We start from the raw sequence: 6,856 nt of genomic DNA on the forward strand, positions 1-6,856 counted from the left end.
ACTGAAGCATTTCGTATACATTGTTTGTCTTCAGGAAGGCAGTGAGTTGCTGCGCAACAGCCTTCTCTAAAATCTTTGAGAGGAATGGAAGATTCGATATAGGCCGATAGTTTTTATATTTTCTGGGTCAAGGTTTGGCTTTTTCAAGAGAGGCTTTATTACTGCCACTTTTAGTGAGTTTGGTACACATCCAGTGGATAGAGAGCCGTATATTATGTTCAACATAGGAGGGCCAAGCACAGGAAGCAGCTCTTTCAGTAGTTTAGTTGGAATAGGGTCCAGTATACAGCTTGAAGGTTTAGAGGCCATGATTATTTTCATCATTGTGTCAAGAGATATAGTACTAAAACACTTGAGCGTCTCTCTTGATCCTAGGTCCTGGCAGAGTTGTGCAGACTCAGGACAACTGAGGTTTGGAGGAATACGCAGGTTTAAAGAGGAGTCCGTAATTTGCTTTCTAATAATCATAATCTTTTCCTCAAAGAAGTTCATGAATTTATCACTGCTAAAGTGAAAGTCATCCTCTCTTGGGAATGCTGCTTTTTAGTTAGTTAGTTAGTTAGCTTTGCCACAGTATCAAAAAGGAATTTCGGATTGTTCTTATTTTCCTCAATTAAGTTAGAAAAAATAGGACGATCGAGCAGCAGTAAGGGCTCTTCGGTACTGTACGGTACCGTCCTTCCAAGCTAGTCGGAAGACTTCCAGTTTGGTGTGGCGTATTGTGGTGTAGATATTCCATAACCTATGTAGATATTCTATAACCTATGTAGATATTCTATAACCTATGTAAGATATTCTATAACCTATGTAGATATTCTATAACCTATGTAGATATTCTATAACCTATGTAGATATTCTATAACCTATGTAGATATTCTACCTATGTAGATATTCTATAACCTATGTAGATATTCTATAACCTATGTAGATATTCTATAACCTATGTAGATATTCTATAACCTATGTAGATATTCTATAACCTATGTAGATATTCTATAACCTATGTAGATATTCTATAACCTATGTAGATATTCCATAACCTATGTAGATATTCTATAACCTATGTAGATATTCTATAACCTATGTAGATATTCTATAACCTATGTAGATATTCTATAACCTATGTAGATATTCTATAACCTATGTAGATATTCTATAACCTATGTAGATATTCTATAACCTATGTAGATATTCTATAACCTATGTAGATATTCTATAACCTATGTAGATATTCCATAACCTATGTAGATATTCTATAACCTATGTAGATATTCTATAACCTATGTAGATATTCTATAACCTATGTAGATATTCTATAACCTATATAGATATTCTATAACCTATGTAGATATTCTATAACCTATGTAGATATTCCATAACCTATGTAGATATTCTATAACCTATGTAGATATTCTATAACCTATGTAGATATTCTATAACCTATGTAGATATTCCATAACCTATGTAGATATTCTATAACCTATGTAGATATTCTATAACCTATGTAGATATTCCATAACCTATGTAGATATTCTATAACCTATGTAGATATTCTATAACCTATGTAGATATTCTATAACCTATGTAGATATTCTATAACCTATGTAGATATTCTATAACCTATGTAGATATTCTATAACCTATGTAGATATTCCATAACCTATGTAGATATTCCATAACCTATGTAGATATTCCATAACCTATGTAGATATTCTATAACCTATGTAGATATTCTATAACCTATGTAGATATTCCATAACCTATGTAGATATTCTATAACCTATGTAGATATTCTATAACCTATGTAGATATTCCATAACCTATGTAGATATTCTATAACCTATGTAGATATTCTATAACCTATGTAGATATTCTATAACCTATGTAGATATTCTATAACCTATGTAGATATTCTATAACCTATGTAGATATTCTATAACCTATGTAGATATTCTATAACCTATGTAGATATTCCATAACCTATGTAGATATTCTATAACCTATGTAGATATTCTATAACCTATGTAGATATTCTATAACCTATGTAGATATTCCATTAAACATCAGCCGTTTCCAGCTACAATAGTCATTTACAACGTTAACAATGTCTACACTGATCTGATCAATTTGATGTTATTTTAATGGACAAAAAATGTGATTTTCTTTCATAAACAAGGACATTTCTAAGTGACCCCTAAAACCTTTGAACGGTAGTGTAGGTTGTATTTATTTATTTTGGTGTTTGTTCTTCACTGGTTGCCCTTTTCTCGTGGCAACAGGTCACAAATCATACTGCTGTGATGTCACACTGTGGAATTTCACCCAGTAGATATGGGAGTTTATCAAAATTGGATTTGTTTTATAATTCTTTGTGGGTCTGTGTGATCTGGGGGAAATATGTATCTCTAATATGGTCATACATTGGGCAGGAGGTTAGGAAGTGCAGCTCAGTTTCCACCTCATTTTGTGGGCAGTGAGCACATAGCCTGTCTTCTCTTGAGAGCCATGTCTGCCTACGGTGGCCTTTCTCAATAGCAAGGCTATGCTCACTAAGTCTGTACATAGTCAAAGCTTTCCTTAAGTTTGGGTCAGTCACAGTGGTCAGGTATTCTGCCGCTGTGTACTCTCTGTTTAGGGACGAAGAGCATTCTAGTTTGCTCTGTTTTTTTGTTAAATCTTTCCAATCTGTCAAGTAATTATCTTTTTGTTTTCTCATGATTTGGTTGGGTCTAATTGTGCTGCTGTCCTGGGGCTCTGTTCACAAACACAAACACACCCTACAGAGCCCCAGGACAGCAGCACAATTAGACCCAAACCAAATCATGAGAAAAGGACCAGCTTGCTTAGGGGACTCTTCTCCAGGTTCATCTCTCTGTAGGTGATGGCTTTGTTATGGAAGGTTTGGGAATCACTTCCTTTTAGGTGGTTGTAGAATTGAATGGCTCTTTTCTGGATGTTGATAATTAGTGGGTATCGGCCTAATTCTGCTCTGCATGCATTATTTGGTGTTCTATGTTGTACACAGAGGATATTTTTTCTCCCTCCCCCTTTCTCCTCCCCCTCTCTCTCGCTCTCTTTTTCTCCTCCCCCTCTCTCTCCTCCCCCTCAACCCCTCTCTCTCCTCCCCCTCAACCCCTCTCTCTCCTCTCTCTCTCTGTCTCTTTCTCCTCCCCTCTCTCTTTCTCCTCCCCTCTCTCTCTCTCTCTCCCCCTCCTCCTCCTCCCCTCTCCCCCTTTCCCCCTCTCTCCTCTCCCCTCCTCCTACCCTCTCCCCTTTCCCTCTCTCTCTCTCCTCCCCCTCTCTCTCTCTCCCCCTCCTCCTCCCCTCTCCCCCTTTCCCCCTCTCTCTCCTCCCCTCTCTCTCCTCCCCCTCTCTCTCCCCCCTCTCTCTCCTCCCCCCTCTCTCTCTCTCTCTCCTCCCCTCTCCTCCCCCCCTCTCTCTCTCTCCTCCCCTCTCCTCCCCTCTCTCTCTCTCTTTCTCCTCCCCTCTCTCTCTTCCTCTCTCTCTCTCTCTCTCCTCCCCCCTCCTCCCCTCTCTCTCTCTCTTTCTCCTCCCCCCTCTCTCTAGGTGAGTGGTTGTGTGTCTTCAGGGTGGCGTGGTTGGTCCTGGTGGTTGTGGTCATGTTGACCGTCCTCACCACGGTCCTGGGTCTGATCTACTGGAGGACGCGCTGCTGTCGAAGTGAGTCACACACACACACACACACACACACACACACACACACACACACACACACACACACACACACACACACACACACACACACACACACACAGTCTCGTATAACTAACCTTGTTGGGACACACACACACACACAGTCTCGTATAACTAACCTTGTGGGGACACACACACACACACACACAGTCTTGTATAACTAACCTTGTGGGGACACACACACAGTCTCGTATAACTAACCTTGTTGGGACACACACACACACACACACACAGTCTCGTATAACTAACCTTGTGGGGACACACACACACAGACACACACACACACACACAGTCTCGTATAACTAACCTTGTTGGGACACACACACACACACAGTCTCGTATAACTAACCTTGTTGGGACACACAGACACACACACACAGTCTTGTATAACTAACCTTGTGGGGACACACAGACACACACACACACAGTCTTGTATAACTAACCTTGTGGGGACACACAGACACACACACACAGTCTTGTATAACTAACCTTGTGGGGACACACAGACACACACACACAGTCTTGTATAACTAACCTTGTGGGGACACACAGACACACACACACAGTCTCGTATAACTAACCTTGTGGACACACACACACACACACACACACACACACACACACACACACACACACACACACACACACACACACACACACACACACACACACACACACACACACACACACAGTCTTGTATAACTAACCTTGTGGGGACACACACACACACACACACACACACACACACACACACACACACACACACACACACACACACACACACACACACACACACACACACACACACACACACACACAGTCTTGTATAACTAACCTTGTGGGGACACACAGACACACACACACACAGTCTCGTATAACTAACCTTGTGGGGACACACACACACACACACAGTCTTGTATAACTAACCTTGTGGGGACACACATACACACACACACACAGTCTTGTATAACTAACCTTGTGGGGACACACATCTTAAACAAATGAAAAAGTCTTTATGTACATGGGTTGAAATTAAATTATTTCCCTCTCCCTCTTCTCCCCCATTCCCCTCTCCTACCCCTCCCTCTTCTCTTTTCTCCCCCATTCCCCTCTCCTACCCCTCCCTCTTCTCTTTTCTCCCCCATTCCCCTCTCCTACCCCTCCCTCTTCTCTACCTTCCCCTTTCTCTCTCCTACCCCTCCCTCTTCTCCTTTCTCCCCCTTCTCTACCTTCCCCTCTCCCTCTCCTACCCCTCCCTCTTCTCTTTTCTCCCCTTTCTCTCTCCTACCCCTCCCTCTTCTCTTTTCTCCCCTTTCTCTCTCCTACCCCCTCTCCCTCTCCTACCCCTCCCTCTTTTCTTTTCTCCCCTTTCTCTCTCCTACCCCTCTCCCTCTCCTACCCCTCCCTCTTCTCTTGTCTCCCCTTTCTCTCTCCTACCCCTCTCCCTCTCCTACCCCTCCCTCTTCTCTTGTCTCCCCTTTCTCTCTCCTACCCCTCTCCCTCTCCTACCCCTCCCTCTTCTCTTTTCTCCCCCATTCCCCTCTCCTACCCCTCTCCCTCTCCTACCCCTCCCTCTTCTCTTTTCTCCCCTTTCTCTCTCCTACCCCTCTCCCTCTCCTACCCCTCCCTCTTCTCTTTTCTCCCCCATTCCTTCCCCTCTCCTACCCCTCCCTCTTCTCTTTTCTCCCCCCTCTCCTCCCTCTCCCCCTCTTCCTCTTTTCTCCCCTTTCTCTCTCCTATCTCTCTCCCCTCTCCCTCCCCTACCCCTCCCTCTTCTCTTTTCTCCCCTTTCTCTCTCCTACCCCTCTCCTACCCCTCTCCCTCTCCTACCCCTCCCTCTTTTCTTTCTCCCCCTTCTCTACCTTCCCCTTTCTCTCTCCTACCCCTCCCTCTTCTCCTTTCTCCCCCTTCTCTACCTTCCCCTCTCCCTCTCCTACCCCTTCCTCTTCTCTTTTCTCCCCTTTCTCTCTCCTACCCCTCCCTCTTCTCTTTTCTCACCTTTCTCTCTCCTACCCCTCCCTCTTCTCCTTTCTCCCCCTTCTCTACCTTCCCCTCTCCCTCTCCTACCCCTCCCTCTCCTCCTTTTCTCCCCCCTCCCAGAGGAGCCCAGAGTGTATCCAGCCAGTGTGTTCCAGACCAGACGATTCAACACAGACCTCCCTGATGTCTCTGTCTCACTAAATCACTCCTCAGGTACCTCTCTCTCCCCCCTCCCAGAGGAGCCCAGTGTGTTCCAGACCAGACGATTCAACACAGACCTCCCTGATGTCTCTGTCTCACTAAATCACTCCTCAGGTACCTCTTTCTCCCCCCTCCCAGAGGAGCCCAGTGTGTTCCAGACCAGAGGATTCAACACAGACCTCCCTGATGTCTCTGTCTCACTACATCACTCCTCAGGTACCTCTCCATCTCTTTCCCCCTCTCTCTCTCCCTCTCTCTCTCTCTCCCCCTCTCTCTGGTCACTCTCCCTCTCTAGAGCCCTCTCTCTCTCTCCTCTGGTCTCTCTCTCCAACAGCAGAAAACAGAATGGCCTGCTCAGGGAATAGAATCATCCTAGGGAATACAGCTTCATGGTCACTGCACTCTAGCCCTATGGTCACTGCACTATATAGGGAATAGAGCCCTATGGTCACTGCACTATATAGGGAATAGAGCCCTAGAGCCCTATGGTCACCCTATATAGGGAATAGAACCTATGGTCACTAGTAACAATTAGCAAGCAGTAGAAAAAGCAGTCTATATGGAATAGAACCCTATGGTCACTGCACTATATAGGAATAGAACCCTATGGTCACTGCACTTAGGGAACAGAGCCCTATGGTCACTGCACTATAGGGAACAGAGCCCTATGGTCACTGCACTATATAGGGAATATATATGGTCACTGCACCCTATGGTCACTGCACTATAGAGCCCTATTGTCACTGCACTAATAGGGAATATAGCCCTATGGTCACTGCACTATATAGGGAATATAGCCCTATGGTCACTGCACTATATATAGAACAGAGCCCTATGGTCACTGCACTATATAGGGAATATAGCCCTATGGTCACTGCACTATATAGGGAATAGAACCCTATGGTCACTGCACTATATAGGGAATAGAACCCTATGGTCACTGCACTATATAGGGAATAGA

At 44.3% G+C, this 6,856-nt stretch overlaps 1 long non-coding RNA gene across 2 annotated transcripts; it reads right to left on the reverse strand.

Annotated features, from left to right (window-relative positions):
* Positions 1 to 885: 885 nt before the first annotated feature.
* LOC127926480 (uncharacterized) lies at positions 886 to 2,591 on the reverse strand. 2 transcript variants are annotated; one of them, XR_008124241.1, is made up of 3 exons: positions 1,801 to 2,591; positions 1,621 to 1,700; positions 886 to 1,520 (listed from the first exon to the last, which is right to left on the reverse strand). It is a non-coding gene; the product is annotated as an uncharacterized LOC127926480 (long non-coding RNA). The 2 variants fall into 2 exon arrangements; XR_008124240.1 differs by having other exon boundaries at positions 1,741 to 2,591.
* Between the last annotated feature and the right edge of the window lie 4,265 nt (positions 2,592 to 6,856).

This window comes from Oncorhynchus keta, unplaced genomic scaffold, assembly GCF_023373465.1.
Source record: "Oncorhynchus keta strain PuntledgeMale-10-30-2019 unplaced genomic scaffold, Oket_V2 Un_contig_7637_pilon_pilon, whole genome shotgun sequence".
Classification (NCBI taxonomy): Eukaryota; Metazoa; Chordata; class Actinopteri; order Salmoniformes; family Salmonidae; genus Oncorhynchus; species Oncorhynchus keta.